The 22876-nt window shown below is 47.2% G+C and overlaps 1 protein-coding gene across 5 annotated transcripts in view; it reads right to left on the bottom strand.

Moving 5' to 3' along the window:
* mtap (methylthioadenosine phosphorylase) overlaps nucleotides 1–22876 on the bottom strand; it is a 293107-nt gene that overhangs the window by 242498 nt on the left and 27733 nt on the right. The gene's annotated exons all lie outside the window — the stretch shown is intronic.

The raw sequence follows: 22876 nt of genomic DNA, 5'->3' as shown, positions 1-22876 counted from the left end.
TGGCCGTATTTTGAATCCAAGCCTCGGAAATGAAAAGAAAGATTTTTTTTTCCAAATCCCACAATTCCCTGGTCAACTGGAAGCAGCTAATTTGTGATCAATTGACATGCAACTTAATTAGCAATGGCATCACTGAGCACGGAGCTGCGCACACACACATATTGTGGGTTCACAAAACCATATTTTCCTTCTTTCCCTATACACCACTTTCCTACCCTCTTCTCTCCAAAATACACATCTTGAAAAATGGATGAAATTGCAGTAACTATGTCAACCTACTTTTTATCAGATTCTAACATGTGAACCAGATTTCCCCATAACTATTGTCTGTATCGATTTGCTAAGCATGCAAAATTTAAAAATAGTTACCAAGTATTTTTTTCTATTCTTCCCTTTAGTAATAACAGAAGGTGCAACACTAGTTCACGTTACAATCAGATAAAAGATAAGTTAATATAGTTACTGCAATGTCACCCATTTTTCATAAACTTCAAATAACTGTACCACTACTGTGCCAGACACCATAATGGGGCCATCCATCATCATCTCCACAACTTAGTCAGTCACCAGCTCAGTAGTACCATTCAAACACAGAGGAGGTATCACTGCCCGACATCAAGTCATGGACAAGTCAAAATTTCCACCAACTTAACATTGAGAAGTCAAAGCCATCATTTATAGTCCCCATTATAAATACTACTCCCTGGCCACTTGCTCAGGCTGTATCAGACTGTGCAAAATCTTGAAATCCTGTTCAACTCAAAGCTAACAAATCCATCGCTGCAACCACTCACCTCCACCCCTGTGGCACCCCCATTACCACCAAAAGCCTTATCCATGCTTGTGTTACTTTGTAACTCCATTTCGTCAAGATCATCCTTGCTGGTCTACCAGCCTCCATTGTCCATAAAACCCCACTTGTTAAAAATGCAACGACCCATATCCTGAACCATACTCAATCTTACTCATCCATCATCCCTGTCCTTGCTGACCTACGTTGGCTTCCTGTCCCCAACACTTCGAATATAAAAGCCTTGTCTTCATCCTCAAATCTTTCCATGACCTCTCTATCCCGATCTCTGCAACTTCCTCCTGCTCTTTATTACCCACCACCTGTTAATCCTCCCACTCCCACCTTTTGTGCTTCTCTCCTTCCCTTTGCGCCACCTTTGACAGCAGAGCTTTCAGCTGCCTCAGTACTACTCTCTAGAATCCTGTCCCTAAACTCCTCTGTCTCTCCACTTTTAAAACCTTCTCAAAAACCATCTTTTCAACCAAGTTTTCAATCACCTCCCCTAATGCTAAGAAGTTATTCCACAGTATTGTACAGAGTGTGTTATGCCTATGGCACTAAAAGGGTCTAGGCACTGCCAAGTTATGGAGACTTTGAAACTCTAAGAGCTTTAACAACTGTTAAAAACATAATCTCGAACAAAGACTTTCAGAAGGTCATCTGCATTTTGGTGTACGTATAATGGTTTGGCACCAATTTTTTTATTCCTCTCATCTATTTTATTTTTTCCCCCCTCAGTTAAAGCAACTTGGGGACATTTTCTACTTTATATAAATACAAGTTGTTGCTGTTCTAGCCATAGAAGAAATTTTCATATCCTCTATTACCATTTGGCAGTTTAGTAATTGACTTCCCGGATAGCCTCAACCTCCCTGACAAACTCCTCCTTTAGCCCCACGTACTGCATGGCAACCCTGTGGACCTCTCCACGGCATATGTTCTTCTCCTGAGATTCCAGCACTTGTGTGCCCTCATCTCTAATCAATCCTCTCCACTTTGAACAGAATGAGGGCAAGTAGGAGAGAAAGAAAATTAATTTAACTGTTTCCTTTCAAGGCTTCACCAAGAGTTTGATTTATAATTAGTGCTAGCTCTGAGTTAGGCTTACAGGTGATCCACAAGCTTTCCAAGTATGTGGAAACTGTGACATCGCTACCTTTAATTAGATCCACCAAAAAATTTAAAACACATCAGAAACATTCATCTAAATCTATGAGAACAAAAGCAAAATACTTTGGATGCTGGAAATCTGAAATAAAACCAGAAAATGCTGGAAATACTCAGCAAGTCAGCAGCATCTGTGGAAAGAGAAACAAAGTTAATGTTTCAGGTCGATGACCTTTTGTCAGAACTTCTAAATCTACGACTGCTTTGAACTACTGCTGGTTAAAGTCACTTAGTCACCAACATTTTTGACACCTCGTGGGCTCCTTGGATAACGAGGGAGCTAGAGAAGATGATGAAACAAAAAATGATGCAGGTCAGGTGAATTCTTCATGGGAGAACCAGACCAAATACAATAAGTTGAGGGGAAGTGAAGATGAAAATAAGGGAGAATATGAGAGTAGAATGGCAGTTAACATAAAAGGGAACCCAAAAATCTTCTACCGGCATGTAAACAGTATGTGGTTAGTAAGAGGCGGGGTGGGGCCTATTAGGGACAAAGAAGGTGATATGTGCTTAGAGGTGCAGGGCAAGGCTAGAATGCTCAATGAGTACTTTGTTATGTGTTTACTAAGGAGGTGGATGCTGACAAAATATTGGTAGAAGTGGAAGGTAGAAGCAATGGAAGGGGTGAAAATTGACAGACAGGATGTACTATAAAGGCTGGGTATGCTTAACCTGGTCCACATGGCTTGCATCCCAGGTTGCTAAGGGAATTGGGGGAGGAGATGGCGGAAGGGCTTGCCATAACTTTCCAATCTTCCCGAGATGCAGGTGAGGTGCCTGAGGATTGGAAAATGGCAAATGTGACACCATTGTTCAAGAAAGGGTGTAAGGACAATCCTAGTAACTGCAGGCCGGCCAGTTAAACATCAGTGGTGGGTAAAGTTTTATAAACAATAATCATGCGAAAAATTAACGAGCACTTGGAGAGGTTTAAGCTAATTAAGGAAAGCCAACACGGATTTAAGAACATAAGAAATAGGAGCAGGAGTAGGCCAATCGGCCCCTCGAGCCTGCTCCGCCATTCAATAAGATCATGGCTGATCTGATCCTAACCGCCAATCTACTATCACAGAACCATCTCCTGAATCTAACAGAATTAGACACATGAAATAGGAGCAGGATCAGGCTACACGGCCCCTGGGCCCGCTCCGCTACCCACAGGGCCATGATCGATCCGAACCTAGACTCATGTCCAAATTCCTGCCCGCTCCCCATAACCCTTTATTCCCTTTACTTCTAGGAAACTGTCTATTTCTGTTTTAAATTTATGTAATGATGTAGCTTCGACAGCTTTTTGGGGCAGCATATTCCATGGACCTACCACCCTCTGAGTGAAGTAGTTCCTCCTCATCTCAGTTTTGAAAGAGCAGCCCCTTCTTCTAAGACTATGCCCCCTAGTTCTAGTTTCACCCATCATCGGGAACATCCTCCCCGCATCCACCCGATCCAACCCCTTCATAATCTTATATGTTTCAATAAGATCGCCTCTCATTCTTCTGAACTCCAATGAGTAGAGTCCCAATCTACTCAACCTCTCCTCATACATCCATCCCCTCATCCCCGGGATTAACCGAGTGAACCTTCTTTGTACTGACTCGAGAGCAAGTATGTCTTTTCTTAAGTATGGACACCAAAACTGTATGCAGTATTCCAGGTGCGGTCTCACCAATACCTTGTACAACTGAAGCAATACCTCCCTATTTTTATATTCTATCCCCCTAGCAATGAAAGTCAACATTCCATTGGCCTTCTTAATCACTTGCTGCACCTGCATACTAACCTTTTGAGTTTCGTGCACCAGGACCCCCAGATCCCTTTGTACTTCAGTACTTTCAAGTTTCTTGCCATTAAGATAATAACTTGCTCTACGATTTTTCCTGCCAAAGTGCATAACCTCACACTTTCCAGTATTGTATTCCATCTGCCAAATCTCTGCCCACTTACTTAGCCTGTCTATGTCCCCTTGCAGGTTTTTTATGTCCTCCTCACTCACTACTTTCCCTCCCATCTTAGTATCATCTGCAAACTTTGATATGTTACACTCGGTCCCCTCCTCCAAATCGTTAATATAGATTGTAAAGAGTTGGGGACCCAGCACTGACCCCTGCGGAACACCACTAGTCACTGATTGGCAGTCCGAGAATGAACCATTTATCCCAACTCTCTGCCTTCTGTTAGATAGCCAATCCTCTATCCATGCCAGAATATTACCCCCAATCCCGTGATTTTTTATCTTAAGCAATAATCTTTTGTGTGGCACCTTGTCAAATGCCTTTTGGAAGTCTAAATACACTACGTCCACTGGTTCCCCTTTATCCACCCTATATGTTACTTCCTCAAAGAACTCCAGCAAATTTGTCAAACATGACTTCCCCTTCATAAAACCATGCTGACTTTGTCCTATTAAATTATGATTATCCAAATGTCCTGTTACTGTCTCCTTAATAATGGACTCCAATATTTTACCTACCACAGATGTTAGGCTAACCGGTCTATAGTTTCCAGCCTTCTGTCTACTGCCCTTTTTAAATAAGGGCGTTACATTAGCAGTTTTCCAGTCTGCCGGGACCTTTGCTGAGTCCAGGGAGTTTTGGAAAATTATTACCAATGCATCCACAATCCCTACCACCACTTCCCTCAAGACCCTAGGATGTAAGCCATCAGGTCCAGGTGATTTATTCGCCTTGAGTCCCATTATTTTACCAAGTACCACTTCCTTAGTGATTTTGATCGTGTTTAGCTCCTCCCCCCCTATAGCCCCCTGTTTGTCCAGTGTTGGGATATTCTTAGTGTCCTCTACTGTAAAGACGGATACAAAATATTCATTCAGTGTTTTTGCTATCTCCATATTTCCCACCATTAATTTCCCGGTCTCATCCTCTAAGGGACCAACATTTACTTTAGCCACCCTTTTTCCTTTTATATAACTATAAAAACTCTTACTATCTGTTTTTATATTTTTTGCTAATTTACTTTCATAATCTATCTCCCCTTTCTTAATCAATCTTTTTGTTATTTTTTGCTGTCTTTTAAAGTTTTCCCAATCCTCTATCCTCCCACTAGATTTGGCTACCTTATATGCCCTTGTTTTTAGTCGAATACTATCCTTAATTTCTTTACTTAGCCACGGGTGGCTGTCTTTTCTTTTACACCCTTTTCTTCTCAGTGGAATATATATTTTTTGGAAGTTGTAAAATAACTCCTTAAATGTACACCACTGATCATGTATCGTCTTATCCTTTAACCTATTTTCCCAATCCACTCGACTCAATTCCGCTCTCATACCTTCATAGTCTCCTTTATTCAAGCTTAGCACGCTTGTTTGAGATCCAACCTTCTCACCCTCTAATTGAATATGGAATTCAACCATGTTATGGTCACTCATTCCAAGGGGCTCCTTTACTAGGACATTTTTAATTAATCCTGTCTCGTTACACAGGACCAGATCTAAGGTTGCTTGCCCCCTGGTCGGTTCAGTTATATACTGCTCAAGAAACCCATCCCTAATACACTCAATGAACTCATCCTCAAGGCAGCCCTGCCCAATTTGATTTGTCCAATTAATATGATAGTTAAAATCCTCCATAATTATAGATGCTCCCTTATTACAAGCCTCAACTATTTCCTGATTGATACTCCGTCCAACAGAGTTGCAACTGTTCGGAGGCCTATAGACTACGCCCACTAGTGTTTTTTTCCCCTTATTATTCCTTATCCCACCCAAACTGTTTCATTATCCTGATCCTTTGACCCAATATCATTTCTCTGTATTACAGTGATTCCTTCCTTTATTAACATAGCCACCCCACCTCCCCTTCCTTCCTGCCTGTCCTTCCTGATCGTTAAATAACCTGGTATGTTTAATTCCCAGGCATTGTCACCCTGCAGCCATGTTTCTGTAATGGCCACAAGATCATACCCATATGTAGTTATTTGTGCCATTAACTCATCTATTTTGTTACGAATGCTACGTGCATTCAGATAGAGAACTTTCAAATATGTTGTGTGACACTTAGTTCCTGCTTTTGCCCTTTTTATTACTTTACCTTTTACTCCATACCTTCTGCCCCTTCCTGACACGCTCTGGTTTTTAATTTCCCCACTGCTACCTAAGTCTATGACCTTCTCTGTTGTCATTTTTATTATTTGCTCTCTAGGAACCTCCCCCCAACTAGTTAGTTTAAAGCCCTCTCTACAGCCCTAGTTATATGATCCGCCAGGACTTTAGTCCCAGCACTGGCCAAGTGAAGCCCGTCCCAACGGAACAGCTCCCTCCTGCCCCAGTACAGGTGCCAGTGTCCCAGGAAGCAAAACCCATTTCTCCCACACCAGTCTTTGAGCCACGCATTTAACTCTCTAATTTTATTTGTCCTAGCCAAATTCGCTCGTGGCTCAGGTAATAATCCAGAGATTACCCCCCCTTGAGGTTCTGTTTTTTAATTTGACCCCTAGCTGCTCATACTCCTTTAACAGAACCAGCTTCCTAGTCCTATCTATGTCGTTGGTACCAACATGGACCACGACAACTGGGTCCACCCCCTCCCACTGCAGGTTTCTTTCCAGCCCAGAGGAGATGTCCTTAACCCTGGCACCGGGTAGGCAACACAGCCTTCAGGACTCTCGCTCTCGGCTGCAGAGAACTCTATCTATCCCCCTAATAATACTATCCCCTACCACTACAACATTTCTATTTACTCCCCCCTCTTGAATGGCCCCCCGTTCCATGGTGCTGTGGCCAGGTTGCTCATCCTCCCTGCAGTCCCTGCTCCCGTCCCCACAGGGAGTAAGAACCTCGAACCTGTTGGTCAAGAGCAAGGGCTGCGGCTCCTCCAGCTCTACCTCCTGGATCCCCGTACCTGCCTCACTCGTAGTCACACCGTCCTGTCCCTGACCATGGGCTACATCTGAATTAATTAACTTCATAGGTGTGACCACCTTCTGATACACAGAGTCCAGGTACTTCTCCCCCTCCCTGATGTGTCGCAGTGTCTGAAGCTCAGACTCCAGCTCATCAACACAGAGCTGGAGTTCCTGTAGCAGCAGACACTTGTCACAGACGTAATCACCGTGAGCCTCAATGGGGTTCACCGGCTCCCACATCTCGCAACAGTAACACATCACCTGCTCCATTCTATGTAATTAATTAAATTTTTTATTGTTAGTTATGGACACCCTCTGCCCGATTTTAGATGCTGGTATCCCCTTCAATTAATTGGATTTAAATTAAATCAATCCCTCTAGTTACACCAGTTAAATGGTTTACCAACAGTTACTCTGTTTGTAAAAGGCAGATCGAGTTTGACTAATCTAATTCAATATTTTGATGAAGTAACAGGGAGGATTGATGAAGGGAATGCAATGGATGTTGTCTGCATGGATTTTCGGAAGGCGTTTGACAAAGTACCACATAGAAGGCTGGTTAACAAAATTGAGGCTCATGGAATAGGTGGGTCAGTGGCAGCTTGGATAAGAAATTGGCTTAAGGACAGAAAACGGTGAGTTGTGGTAAATGGCTGTTTTTCAGACTGGAGGATGGTAAACAATGGTGTTCCCCAAGGTTCTGTGCTGGGGCCACTGCTTTTTTTGATATATTTAAATGACCTGGATATTAGAATACAGAGTAGAATTTCTAAATTTGCCGATGACACCAAACTTGGGGGTGTGGCAAACAGTGATGATGATATCAATCGACTGCAACAGAACATAGAAAGGCTAGCAGAATGGGCAGATGAAATTTAATACAAAGAAGTGTGAGGTGATGCATTTTGGCAGAAGGAACAGGGAGAGGCAATATACATTTAATGGCACAGTTTTAAAGAGTGTGCAGGGACAGAGGGGCCTGGGAATTAATGTGCACAGGTCCCTGAAGGTGGCAGGACATATTGAGAGAATAGTTAACAAAGCATATGGGATGTTGGGCTTCATAAACAGAAGTATGAAGTACAAAAGTAGTGAAGTTATGCTGAACTTTTATAAAGCGCTGGTTAGGCCACAACTGGAGTATTGCGTCCAGTTCTGGTCACCACACTTCAGGAAGGATGTGAAGGCCCTTGAGAGGGTGCAGAGGAGATTTACCAGAATGATTCCGGGGGTGGCGGATCTTAGCTACAAGGACAGGTTGGAGAAGCTGGATTTGTTTTCATTAGAGCAAAGGAGGTTGAGGAGTGACTTGATAAAAGTGTACAAGATTATGATGGGTTTGGATAGGCTAGACGGGGAAAGGCTGTTCCTACTAGTTGATGGTACAAGGACTAGGGGACACAGGTTTAAGGTTTTGTAAAGATACAGGGGGGAACGTGGGGAAAAACCTTTTTACGCAGCGAGTGGCGAGGACCTGGAACTCGCTGCCGACGGAAGTGGTGGAAGTGGAAACACTCAATGTTTTCAAAGGGAGACTGGATAGGCACTTGAGGGAAATAAACTGCCCAGGTACGTCCTGTTCACAAAAAGCAGGACAAATCCAACCCGGCCAATTACTGCCCCATCAGTCTACTCTCAATCATCAGCAAAGTGATGGAAGGTGTCATCGACAGTGCTATCAAACAGCACTTACTCACCAATAACCTGCTCACTGATACCCAGTTTGCGTTCCGCCAAGACCACGCGGCTCCCGACCTCATTACAGCCTTGGTCCAAACATGGACAAAGGAGCTGAATTCCAGAGGTGAGGGGAGAGTGACTGCCCTTGACATCAAGGCAGCATCCGACCAAGTGTGGCATCAAGGAGCTCTAGTAAAACTGAAGTCAATGGGAATTGGGGGAAAACGCTCCACTGGTTGGAGTCATGCCTAGCACAAAAGAAGATGGTTGTGGTGGTTGAAGGTCATCAGAGCCCCAGGACATCGCTGCAGGAGTTTCTCAGGGCAGTGTCCTAGGCTCGACCATCTTCAGATACTTCATCAATGACGTTCCCTCCAACATAAGGTCAGAAATGGGGATGTTCGCTGATGACTGCACAGTGTTCAGCGCCATTCACAACTCCTCAGATAATGAAGCAGTCCATGCCCGCATGCAACAAGACCTGGACCACAATCAGGCTTGGGATGAAAAGTGGCAGGTAACATTTGCGCCACACAAGTGCCAGGCAATGACTATCTCCAACAAGCGAGAGTCTAACCACCTCCCCTTGACATTCAATGGCATTACCATCTCTGAATCCCCCACTATCAACATCCTGGGGGGTCACCATTAACCAGAAACTTAACTAGACCAGCCACATAAATACTGTGACAACAAGAGCAGGTCAGAGGCTAGGTATTTTGCGGCAAGTGTCTCACCTCCTGTCTCCCCAAAGCCTTTCCACCATCTACAAGGCACAAGTAAGGAGTGTGATGGAATACTCTCCACTTGCCTGGATGAGTGCAGCTCCAACAACACTCAAGAAACTCGACACCATCCAGGACAAAGCAGCCCGCTTGATTGGCACCCCATCCACCACCGTAAACATTCACTCCCTCCACCACCGGCGTACAATGGCTGCAGTGTGTACCATCTACAAGATGCACTGCAGCAACTCGCCAAGGCTTCCTCGGCAGCACCTCCCAAACCCGCAATCTCTAACACCTAGAAGGACAAGGGCAACAGGCGCATGGTAACACCACCACCACCTCCAAGTTTCCCTCCAAGTCACACACCATCCTGACTTAGAAGTATATCGCCGATCCTTCATCGTCGCTGGATCAAAATCCTGGAACTCACTACCTGACAGCACTGTGGGAGTTTCACCACCACACGGACTGCAGCGGCTCAAGAAGGTGGCTCACCACCACCTTTTCAAGGGCAACTAGGGATGGACAAGAAATGCTAGCCTTGCCAGCGACGTCCAAGTCCCATAAGCAAATTTTTTTTTTAAAAGGGCTACGGGGATAGAGCCGGAGTAATGGGACTGACTGGGTTGCTCTACAGAGAGCCGGCATGGACTCGATGGGCCGAACGGCCTCCTTCTATGCCGTTATGACTATGACCTGGAACCTCACCCCAGAGTTGATCCATATCATAGAATTTTACAGCACAGGAGGGCACTCGGCCCATTGTGCCTATGCCAGCTCTTTCAAAGCGATATCCAATTAGTTCCACGCCACTGTTCATTCTCCATAGCCCTGCAATTATTTCCTCTTCAAGTATATATCCAATTCCCTTTTGAAATTAACTACTGAATCTGCTTCCACCACCCTTTCAGGCAGTGCATTCCAGATCATAACCACTCGCTGCGTAAAAAAATTCTCATCTCCCATCTGATTCTTTTGCAAATTATCTTAAATCTGTGTCCTCTGGTTACCAGCCACCCCGCCAGTGGAAACTATTTCCCCTAGATTCTGTGCCTTTTGCTTTCATTTTAAATTTATCTTTGTTTGCAGGAATTCTCAATGAACCTCGGTAATGCTCCATCTCACAGACTGTGCAGAGCAGGATGTCAGCTAGGGTGAACCGTTTCGGAGTGCCAGCTCTACAGACTTTCTTCTGTCAGTCTCCTGGAGACCGATTCGAAGAAAGATTTCTTGTTTATTTCTCCTATTCCCCATCCAAATTTCCTTAATGGACTAACTAATAATGCAGTGGTTTTGATACTCCAGTTACATAGATGGCTTGAATTTTTTTTTGCAGAGGCCACCTTCTGCCTCGATTCCTCCTCACTTGTAACACCCTGCTGAACCCGACAGTATATAACCTCTCTTGTACATACAGAAGATCCAACCAGACAATTGGTTTTTTTGACTATATTTGATTGGATTTGGCTCTCTAATCAGAAGGCCAGGTTCTTACAGAGTACATATCCCATGCTGCTTTGCATTATATAACACCTTCCCCCTCCCCACCCCCACCACTGCTTTCAGATCCCAAAGAAGAAATAAGAAAGAAAATTCCCCCTTATTAAATAAGGAGAAATACAAAAAACACAAGATCAGAAAACTGAAAAGCAAACAGGAAAACAAAAGTTCAACAAAACAAGCAAAACGTTACCTAGAATTGCATCGAGCACAGAAACAGGCCATTTGGCCCAACTGGTCTATGCTGGCATTTATGCTCCACACAAGCCTCCTCCCACCCCTCTATCAGCACATCCTTCTAGTGCTTATCTAGCTTCCCCTTAAATGCATCTATAAATAAAATAAAATGAAATAAACAGTTTCACACGCCCTCGTAGTACATGATAGCAGCAATGCTGCCACCTAGTGAATAGCTGTTGAAAACCTTTCTTGTCAGAAGAGAAGGGAGGAACATTAACAAGAGCTGGCTCATGTTGAAGGATGGTTCTTGACAGCCAGCATTCCTTATCCAAGTGTCCATTCTTCGTGCATTAGCCTGGACTGTGCATGTCAGCTGAACAAGATTGTGCACAAGAGACTTAAGACAAAAATAATAGCATACGGAATCAAGGGGAATGTGGCCACAATGATGAGAGATGTTCAGGGAGCAGAAAGCACAGAGTAGGGTAAACGAAAGTTGGTTGGGCTGAGTGGTGTTCTAATGGGGTCTTTGCGGAGGCCACTCTTATTTACTTTATACATAAATGATCTGGAGTTAGAAATCGAGGAAATAATATTGAAATTTGTTGTTTATACCAAAAAATTTTTGGGGGGGGGGGGGGGGAGTGGTGGGTGTGGGTATGGCAAATCATGACAAGGATTGCAAAAGACTGCAGATACAGTTCAATGTAGAAAAACGTGAAGTAACACATTTTGGAAGAATAGGTAAAGGAAACACGAAATGGTATGAATTTAAATGGAGTAGAGAAATAGAGACTCAGGTCATTAAAAGATGGCAGTGCAACTAGATAAGTCCATTAAAAGGCAAACAGAATCTTTGGTTTTGTATTACAGACAAAAAAGTAAAAATAGTTGATGTTGAACTTGTGTAAAACTCCTTTAATTAGGCCAGAGATGCAAAGCGGTCCTGTTTTTGGCACCCTATTAAAAGGGTAGAAAAGCAATGGGAGAGGAGCTGCAGAGATTCACCAGGATGTAACCAGGGATGAAAGTTTGGTTATAAAGAGACTTGGGAAGTTAAGGCTTTTTTTCACTAGAGCTGATAAAGGTCTTCAAGATTAAGAATGGTTACGATAAGATAAAAATTGATAGGTTGTTTCCACTGGTCAGTGAGACAGGAACAAGGGGGCACAAATTTAAGACAATCACAAAATAAATTAAAGGGGAGTTTAGAAAAAAAAATCTTTCCACATAGCGTAGTTAGAATGCAGAATTCTCTGCCACAAACTGTTGTTGAAGCAGAGTCCATAAATTCTTTGAAAAGGGGATCAGGCAGCTTCTTGGAAAAGAATATTAAGGGTATAGAGAATGAGCAGGAGAGTGGGATTAGATTAGGTGGTTCATATGGAGAAAAACATCAGCGCTGACCTGATGGGACGAATGGTCTCTTTCTGTCCTGCAACATTCAATGATTCTCAGGAAGGAGCCTATCCTGATTGGGTGTCAGAATGTACGTAGGGCCATCATTCAACCAAGTCTATGCAGTTCAAAAATTGGTACAAAATCAAAATAGCAGCAACGTACTGTAGATGATCATTATTTGAAGGGGCTGCTACTCAACTTCTGGCTCCACTTCAGTCCCACGCTCCTGATCTTTGGCCACCCAGTGCGAAGGGGGATGGGCAAGTCGGAGGACTTCCTCATGGGCCTGGCCAAGGTCCAGGTTGGACGTGGCCCATGTGGGTGGTTGCTCGGGCTGCCTGCCTCTCTGCCGCTGCCTTGTCCTCAAATGGGTGGCCCTGGAATGGGATCGTGCGGTATCCACTGGTTCACGCGATGCCTTCCACGACCGGTGGGCACCAAAGGGACTATGTGTGGTGGATAGTGCAAATTATATTAAGTTTCTTTTTTTTTATGATTTTGTTTTCTAATAATTGTGCCCCTCTAAATGGGAGGCACTTTTGTTAGATTTTTTGGGTCTCCTTATTGTTTAATTGAGAAAAGGCATACTGTTGATGAAGTTACTGGTTACTCAAACAAAAGTTTCATCTTCCAGCTTGATCTGTGGAAGAACAGTACACCAGCAGATAGTGTGCCAATCTACTCATACACAACTAATAAGTCAGATTTCAGCTAGACTGTAGTGCTACAGTCAATGTTCTATCAAAGAATGAACACGGACGACTCAAGTACTCGCCAAACACTTCTTCACTTGACCAGTACAAAGGACCACTTCCATAGGCAGGTCGAAGAACCAAAATTTGACCTCATACACAAAGTAATCTGATAGATAGGGTGTCCACTGTAAACAGTAAATTCCTTGTACTGGGGATAAGCTCACTCAATATTGCATGATCTGCATCACGCTATCTGATTTTCTTTCGCAGACTAACAACTTTCTTCCCTCATTTTCATCGCTCCACCATTGGCTGTGCCTTCAGCTGCCTAGGTCCCAAGCTCTGGAATTCCCTCCCTAAACCTCTCTGCCTTTCTCTCCCTCCTTTAAGACGCTCCTTAAAACCTACCTCTTTGACCAAGCTTTTGGTCACCTGTCCTAATGGCCTAGAAATTCAGTTGCGTTCGCCAGCCGCTAACGCCATAAGAGGGGTAGATTTGCAGCGCTAGGCACTTAGCGCCCGGGCGCAGAACGATCTGCACCTACGCCCAACTTCAGTTGACATTTAGCGCCGGCGCAAAGTGTTTGCGCCCGCTCAGCTGCGCGCGCAGCTTATGACGTCATTTCGTCGTGCAACGCTGTTTGTGCGCCCCAAACCGGAAATTCAGTGGCGCCCGGCCAATGTGGGCGCGGCGCTGTTAAGAACTGTGAAGTGGAACGCAACAGAGGCCCTGTGGGCCTCGGGGAGCGCTAATTAAAGGGCACTTACACTGACCTATAAAGCCCAGCCATTTTGCTGCAATGACTTCAGTGCTTTGGATTTCTGGACAGAGACCAAGGAACAGAGCTTACTGATTTGGGACAACATAGGAGAGGTATTTTTGGCTTCTGGCCAGAGCTTGGAAATTTGAATCATTGTGATTTAACTGTTTGCAAGTTTATTATGGGGGCTGTATGGGGTTCCAACCCTCAGTTCCAGCATTATGTGCGAAGGGCTCACAGACGCTGTGTGAGAGGGCCAGCCATGCCTAGACGCAGAGGGGCCATCAGGCGTCGGCCTTACCCACTCAGGCAATACCGGCAGCAGGTGTCCTATCTCACCATGACTGCCGCGCATTGTGTTAAGAGGCTGCGCTTCAGAAGGGAGGTGGTTGCAGAGATCTGCCAGCTGCTTCACAGAGATCTGTGTCCACAGCTGATGTGCAGGGCGTCTCTCTCGGTGGAAGTGAAGGTCACGGTGGCTCTGAACTTTTATGCAAGTGGCTCCTTCCAAGCCGCTGCTGGGGACATAGCGAACATCTCCCAGTTCGCCGCGCATCGCTGCATCCGGCAGGTCACCGATGCCCTTTTCGCGAGGAGACACCAATTCATCTCCTTCCCCATGACCCTAGAGAGGCAGGAGCAGCGTGCAGTCGGATTTGGCAGGATCGCGGACTTCCCCATGGTGCAGGGCGCCATTGACTGCACGCACGTGGCTATGCGGGCACCTATCGACAATGCCGAGAATTACCGCAACCGGAAGGGCTACCATTCCCTCAATGTACAGCTGGTGTGTGACCACAGGCAGCGCATCCTAGCTGTCAATGCCCACTTTCCAGGAAGCAGCCACGATGCATTTATCCTGCGCCAGACTACTGTGGCTGACATGTTCGAGGCACAGCCTCCACCAAGGGGATGGCTTATTGGGGACAAGGGCTACCCTTTGTGTACATGGCTCATGACCCCGCTCCGCGCGCCCAGGACCCCTGCGGAGGAGGCATACAACGAAAGCCATCAAGCCACAAGGAACATCATAGAGCAAACGATTGGCGTCCTCAAGCAACGGTTCCGCTGCCTGGATCGCTCCGGCGGATCTCTACAGTATTCGCCGGATAGAGCCTCCCAGTTCGTCGTCATTTGCTGCATGCTGCACAACCTGGCTATCCGCAGGACTCAGGCACTGCCACCTGACGTAGCACCACCACCTCAGGAGGACGCGCAGGAGGACCATGAGGAGGAGGAGGAGGAGGAGGAGTACCAGCCCAGGAGGGAGCCACAAGGTCCAAGGGCCGTCCGCCGGCGGCTTATTGAACGACACTTCTAGGCCCCCTGTCAGGGAATGGATTGTGGCAATGAACGCACCTGAATGCAGCCGCTCCGCAAGCCCTCAGCCGCTTAACGCAACAACCACTGGAAACATGACACCTGGACAAGCTGAATAAATAAAAAGCTTTATTTAACAAACTCAGGGCCCTTCCCACATGAAACAGAAAAACAGACAAGACCCCCAAAAAACAGTCACAAAAATATCTCACTCCCACAACCTGGGGAGGAATAACAAAACTTGCCCATCCAATTGGCCTTCATCCTCGGCCTTACCAAAAGAAGCCCCCCCCACAACACAAACACCCCCATATAAAAAAAACCGTTGCCAACACACTCTACTGGGTGTGCCGAGAGGGCGAGTCCTTGTGCAGCCTTGTGCGGCCCCTGCCCGACCTGTTGCTCCGCCTCAACCTGGGCCCTGTGGGTGTTGCAAGGCTGGGGGAAGGCTCCTGAGGGGCAGAATGCGTGACGGCAGATGCCCTTGGGGGTCGGCCTAGACGAGGACCGGCCCTGGAGGGGCCGGCTGCTGACTGCTGCAGCATCAGTCTCTGCAGCAGCTCGTCGCACCTTGGCTGGGGGAGTTGCAGTGGCGGCTGCAGCAATGGGGGCAAGCTGGCTGATGCCAGGCGCTCGCTGGTCGCCAGAGACACTGGCACTCGGCCGGGCTGGCAGTGCAGCAAGCGCAGCAATCTGGTGGAGGCCAGACTGCTGTGCTGCAGCAGGGCGGCGGGTGCCTTGGCGATGCATCCGCGACACAGCGAGTGTGGCAGAAGTGAGTGCCCGAACTGCCCTGGTCTGTGCCCGCATCAGATCAGTGAGTGTCTGCACGGCACCACTCATGAACTCGCGACTCGCGTCCTGCGCTGCCGCGAGTTGCTGGACACCCCTGTCCTGTGCCGCCGCGAGTTGCTGGACACCCCTGTCCTGTGCTGCCGCGAGTTGCTGGACACCCCTGTCCTGTGCTGCCGCGAGTTGGTCGACACCCCTGGCCTGTGCTGCCGCGAGTTGCTCGACACCCCTGGCCTGTGAGTCCCCGAAAGCGGCCACACTATGAGCCAGGGACTCAATGGCCTGAGGCAACTGTCCCACAACCCCCATGAACTCCTTGTGGCGGCGCTCAGAATCCGCGGACATTTCATCTAGGAGGCGCACCTCCTGGGCGAGGACCGTCTCCGGACTGGAAGCCGGACTCTCCCTCTGGGGAGAAGGCCGCCGTTCTGCCCGACCCTTCCCACGTGCCTGGACGCCACTGGGCCCAGGAACTGGCCTCCCCTGCAACACTTGCCCCCTCTGGGGAGAAGGCCGCCGTTCTGCCCCACCCTTCCCACGTGCCTGGACGCCACTGGGCCCAGGAGCTACACCCCCCTGCAGCACTTCCCCCTGGCTCCCCTCCAGGCAAGACGTCTCCCCTCCATTGCCATCCCCTGGCGCGGATGAGGCTTTGCCCGATGTGCCGCCTTCCTGTTGGTCCTCGTCGTCCTCCTCTTCCGAGGGACTGGCACTCTCAGCTTCAAGGACCTCCTCCTCACCAGCTGAAAGCAGGAAGGCACAAGAGTAGCTTTAGAGTGAGGACAGGGCGTCAGCGAGGGAGGCATGAGTGGTGGCATTCAGCGCATTGGTCGGACAGTGGCAAAGGATGTAGATCTGATGCGCTAGGGGAACGAGAGAGGTCCAAACGGTCATGTCCTTACCACTGGGTCGCAGCACAGGGTCGGCATCTCCAATGGCAACAGGGCCAGTCACCCGGCCACGCATGAGTCGAGCCACGCTCTCCTCCAGCTCACTGAGCTCCTGGAACTGGGCACGGCCTCCCCCGGTGACATTCTGGCTCTTCAAATTCCGGGCCATCTTGGCCTGCAAGAGAAAGGACGGCCTCGAAGTACATTGTGGTGGCCTGTTGTTGTGTGCACTGCCTCCCATGGTCGAATAGCTTGGCCAGTGTGGTGCCCTGTTGTTGTGTGCACTGCCTCCCATGGTCGAATAGCTTGGCCAGTGTGGTGCCCTGTTGTTGTGTGCACTGCCTCCCATGGTCGAATAGCTTGGCCAGTGTGTTAAGTGCAGAAAGTGCTATTGAGGATCATGCCAGTGCCATAGCTGCGGGAGGAGGGCTGGCCATTAGGCCTTTGAGGTCCCTTTGCCCATAATGTGAGGTGCACATGCAAGGATGAGGAGGACACTGGAAAGGGTACTCACCTTGACCATCCGAGTGAGGTCGTTGTACTTCTTGCGGCATTGGTCACCAGTCCTGGGGACATCGCTGTTGACTGACACCCTGTGGGCGATTTTCCTCCAGGCTCTCCTGTACTGCCTCCTGGGAGCCTTCTTGCCACTGTCCGGGCACAAGATCTCTTTGTACCTTTCCAACCCCCTAACCAGCACCCTCAAAGCATGCTGGGAGAAGCGCTGCGCTCGTTCACGGGCCTTCTCCATGGCTTCAGGCGCTATTTGGGTCCACCAGCAGTGTTCAGGCCTAGCTGCAGGGCTCCACTATCCAGGGCGTGGCTGCAGACCAAGTCAACCCTTCCCCCTTTAAGAGCTGGCCGGCGTCAGGGTGTCTGCTGTCAATCAAAACATGACCGCACCTGCGCTGCGCCCGGCCTCGGCGTTATCAGTCCGCACCGCCGGCTTAGCGCCTAAAGATAGGAGTGCAACGCCAGTTTCAGCGCTCGCCCAAACTCTTGGCCAAATCTACTGAATTTCGGCGAACTGGCCTGCACTTTCCGGCGGGCGCTAACTTTAGCGACCGCCCGACTTTACCGCCCCAAAAGTGGCTATACTGAATTTCTAGGCCAATATCTCTAATAACAACAGAAAGTGCTGGAAACACTCAGCAGGTCAGGCAACATTTAAGAGAGGAGAAATAGGCCTCAATTTTAACTGACCCGTGGAGTCGGGATTGGAGGCTTGCGGGGGGTTAAAGTCCCGAATTCGGGGGTCCCGACACCATCCCGCCTCCATGTAAGTTTCAAAGGAGGCGGGTACCCACCCCGCACTGGGACCGGCCTACCCGAGGCGGGAAGGGATTAGTGACAATTAACTGCCTGTTAAACAGGTAGTTGACAGGCAGTTTTTAGCCTAATCCCTATTTTAAAGCTTGAAGTGTGGGATTCCCGACGGCCCCAAACCACGCCAAGTTAGAGTCGTCGGGCCATCTGGTTGAAGGACTTGGAGGGGTCGAGATGTCGCTGTTCAGGTGAGTGATGGGTGCATGAGTGCAAAGGTAAGTGTGTTTGGTGTGTCTAAAGTGTGTAAAGAAGTTTAAATTACCTGTACTTACCTTTTTAGCCTTCCTTCCTCTAGGTTTCGGGAGTCCATCATCCAACCCGCACAGAAAGCAGAACGGCTGCGAACTGTCAAAAGTGACAGCCTGCAGCTTTCTGTGCCGGAGAGATTTCTAACTTAGTCTGCGTAGAAGGACTCAGGTTAGAAGTAAGACTGTCAGTGTTTGACAGCTTCAAACAGCTGTGAAGCACTGATATTTCATCTGTCAAAATGTCTTGACAGATGAAATTTCAGTCTGTGACGTCACCTGTTGCCAGGTGGCCCTTAATTGGCCTGCTGAGCCCGCCCAGCGGGCTCAACAAGGTCAATCAAGTTAAAATCGCGTGGATTGGCCGCATCTCGATGGAGGCGTGACTACAACCCCGAAAGTTGTAGTCCCGCCTCCTTCGTGAAAATCACCCCCATAGAGTCAACGTTTCGGGTCCAACCCTTCATCAGAACTGGAAAAGGTTAGGGAGGAGAGATGTTTAAGCAAGGGCAGGGAGGAGGGGAGGAAAGAACAAAGGGAAGGTCTGCGATGGGATGGAAGGCAGGAGAGATTGAAAGACCAAAGGGATGATAGTGTAAGGCAAAAGGTAATGAGACAAGTAAGGCAAAAGGTAATGAGACAAGTTAAGAAACAAAAGATGGCTCTAGATGATGTGTGGATGATGATGGCAGCAACATTAACAGCTACCATGTGAGGAAACAAGAGAAAAAAAACAACAGGGGCCAATTTATAGTCTGGAATAATTGAACTTGATGCTAAGTCCAGAAGGCTGTAAAGTGCCTTCTTCTTCTTCTTGGGCAGTCCCTCGGAACTGAGGATGACTTGCTTCCACACAAAAAATGAGTTCACAGGTGACTGATGAGTCTAATGCGGGACCTACAGTCTCTGTCACAGGTGGGGCAGACAGTGGTTGAAGGGGCGGGTGGGTGGGGTGCTTGGGTTGACGTGCGTTCCTTCCGCTTGGTTGACTTGTTCCAGGCGAAGTGACTTGAGGTGTTCGGCGCCTTCCCGGATGCTTCTCCTCCACTTTGTGCGGTCTTGGGCCAGGGATTCCCAGGTGGGGATGTTGCACTTTTTCCAAGGAGGCTTTGAGGGTGTCCTTGAATCGTTTTCTCTGCCCACCTGGGGCTTGCTTGCCATGTAAAGTGCCTAATCGAAAGATGAGGTGTTGTTTCTTGAGCTTACGTTGAGCTTCATTGGAACAATGTAAGAGGCCAAGGACGGAGAGATGAGAGTGGGAGTGGAAGGGAGAATTAAAGTGATAGGCGACCGGAAGCTCGGGGTCACGCTTGCGGACTGAACGGAGGTGTTCCGCAAAGCGGTCACCCAATCTGCGTTTGGTCTCCCCAATGTAGAGGAGACCGCATCGTGAGCAGCGAATACAGTATACTAGATTGCAAGAAGTACAAGTAAATTGCTGTTTCACCTGGAAGGAGTGTTTGGGGCCCTGGACAGTGGGAAGGGTGGAGGTAAAAAGACAGGTGATGGGCAAGTTGTTGCACATTTAGCTTTGCCTATCATTATAATAGAACAAATTTGAGATCAGAATGTACACTCGAACTATTGAGGTCAGTGACTATTAACGATCTACTGGCGACACAATAAAAGAACACAAACAGTTCCTTCAAGAAGGTTATATAAACTTTTAAATAATTAACCTTTGACAAAATGGTGCAATCATCCAATGGACAGGCCAATGTGGTTGGTGGGGGGTGGGGTGAGGAATAAGGCATCACAAATGAACTGTTGCAAAGTGAAATCATAAAGGAGCAGAAAGGTTAGAAATGCAAATGGTCAAGCATGTAGACCCCCAGAGAGAAAGATATATAAAAAAAATAAGCAGCTCATGTAACAAAAAGGAAACATCCGGACCCTACGTTGTAACTATTTTGGAAAACTACATCTTAGAAACCATACCAATTTTGTGCGGTAGGATAAACTTCCTATTCCTTCCCAATTTTCTCCCACTGCCCCATCTCTCCTGAAAGCAGCAACCTGCATTGTTTTACAGGTACCAGTTAGATTTAAGCTGAATTTGTTGCTAAAATATAAACATGTAACAACACCCTCTTTCAGTGAAATGTCTTCCAAGATGTTTTATCCAGTCAAATCTAAATGACCTTCAGCACACCATTTAGCAGATTCACCCAACTCTCATGAAGCTCTGCTTAAAAGGTCAAAAATTGCCTTTTTTTTTTAAATAGCATCTCTAAACTACAACAACCTGCATTTATATAGCATCTTTAACGTAGTTAAAAAGTCCCAAGGCGCTTCACAGGAGCGTTATTGAACAAAATTTGACACCAAGCCACGTAAGGAGATATTAGGACAGGCGACAGACAGGTAGGTTTTAAGGAATGCCTTAAAGGAGGAGACGTAGAGAGGCGGAGAGGTTTAGGGAAGGATTTCCGGAGCTTAGGGCCTAAGCAGCTGAAGGCACAGTCACCGATAGTGGAGTGAAGAAAATTGAGGATGCGCAAGAGGCCAGAATTGACAGAGCATAGAGATCTTGGAGGGTTTTAGGGCTGGAATAGGATACAGAGATAGGGAGGGACGAGGCCATGGAGGAATTTGAAAACAAGGATGAGAATTTTAAAATAACCTAACAGTTCCTTTACGGTAGTTAGCAGGAACTTAATTAAGCCATGTAAATGTGTCAGTTTGTTACCTGATCAAAAATACAGCTCTGGGTTACCTTCCATATGTCAGAGGCACAATATGACTCCTGCCTTCAATTTCTATGCTACAATATAAACAACAATAACATTGAAAGTAAAGGCAGAAATAGCCAACATGGCCAACACCAGCACAAGTGGTTGAAGCCTTTCTGTGCATCCCTGCAGTGCTTGTGAAATGACTTTACTCGTCATAGACTCAGAGTCATAACGGCACAGGAGGCCATTCGGCTCATCAAGTCCGTGCTGGCTCTCTGTAGAGCAATCCAGTCATTCCCATTCCTCCGCTTTATCCCCGTAGCCCTGCAAGTTTATTTCCCTCAAGTGCCTATCCAGTCTCCCCTTGAAAATATTGAGTGTCTCCACCACTTCCGTCGGCAGCGAATTCCAGGTCATCACCACACGCTGCGTAAAAAAGTTTTTCCTCACGTCCCCCCTGTATCTCTTGCCCAAAACCTTAAATCTGTGTCCCCTAGTCCTTGTACCATCAACTAGTGGGAACAGCCTTTCCCAGTCTATCCTATCCAAACCCGTCATACTCTTGTACACCTCTATCAAATCACCCCTCAACCTCATTCAGGGAAATGACAGCCAAAGGTTTCTAACTACCTGTACAACAATGTGCAAATGTCATTATTTTTGTTGTTTTGTTCAACCTCTGCACTGCAAACAAGGCAATTTGATCAGGAAGATAAAAAAGTTACAGAAATACTTTTTAAAGCAACTCTTTACAAAAGGTATACATTTTCTTGCTTCATCCTGGTGCATAAATTTGTAAAATCACTCCCATGAATGTAAGAATCAGTACTCCTGTCCCATAAACTAAATCCAGTCACTACTATCTGCATGGTTTAATGTGATTAAGGTTTCTGCCTGCAAGGTTGGAGAATGCAGGAGACTCATTTGATTTAACCAAAACTAATGCTCGAATAATAATGATGGGGCAAATTGGAGAAAATTTTATTCTTGCTAGATTTAAAAGTAGCGTCAGCCATCTCAGTTGGTAGCATTCACGCCTCCCAGTCAGAAGGTTGTGGGTTCAAGTCTCGCTCCAGAGACATGAGCACAAAAATCTAGGCTGACATTCCAGTGCAGTGCTGAGGGAATGCTGCACTGTTGGAGTCGGTTTTCGAATGAGACGTTAAACTGAGGCCCAGTTTGCCCACTCAGGTGGACGTAAAAGTTCCCATGGCACTATTTCAAAGAAGAGCAAGGGAGTTATTCCCGGTGTCCTGCCAATATTCAACATCATTAAAAAAGAGAGATTATCTGGTCATTATCACATTGCTGTTTGTGGGAGCTTGCTGTGCGCAAATTGGCCGCCGCATTTCCTACATTACAACAGTGACGACACTTCAAAAGTACTTCATTGGCTGTAAAGTACTTTGGGACGTCCTGAAGTTGTGCATTTCGGAAAATTAAAATATAATTTTAAATTAGATGAGGATTAATCAACATTTTCCTTTCCTCTTGTGATGGGATATCCTCCGACTGAATATATATACACGTGAAATACGAAGTGCATCATCTCAGTCTGTAGACTGTGCCTCAAGAGTTCAAACACTGCACGCCTTCCTCCCAAAAGTCTGCAGCAAGAACTTCACCCAGGCGCGGGACTGTACGAGAGCCAGGCTCATTCATTCATTCGGCGACAACCAACCAAAGCAGCTGCCTGGCGAGGGCAGTGACGCAGAAAGCCAGCGCGGGCCGAGGGGCGGGATTTCCCAACACTGAATGGCAACAAGTTGCCAACCGAACGCCAGCGAACAATGGGCGATGGAACACCCGCGGGCGTGCGTCACCTGGGATTCCCCCGGCTCGCCCCGCCCGGCAGCGGCC

Source organism: Somniosus microcephalus, chromosome 1 (genome assembly GCF_052327205.1).
Source record: "Somniosus microcephalus isolate GS21.2 chromosome 1, FLI_Smic_1.0, whole genome shotgun sequence".
Taxonomy (NCBI): Eukaryota; Metazoa; Chordata; class Chondrichthyes; order Squaliformes; family Somniosidae; genus Somniosus; species Somniosus microcephalus.
Note: the sequence above shows the minus strand (reverse complement) of the source record. Positions and strands in the feature narration are given on the sequence as shown.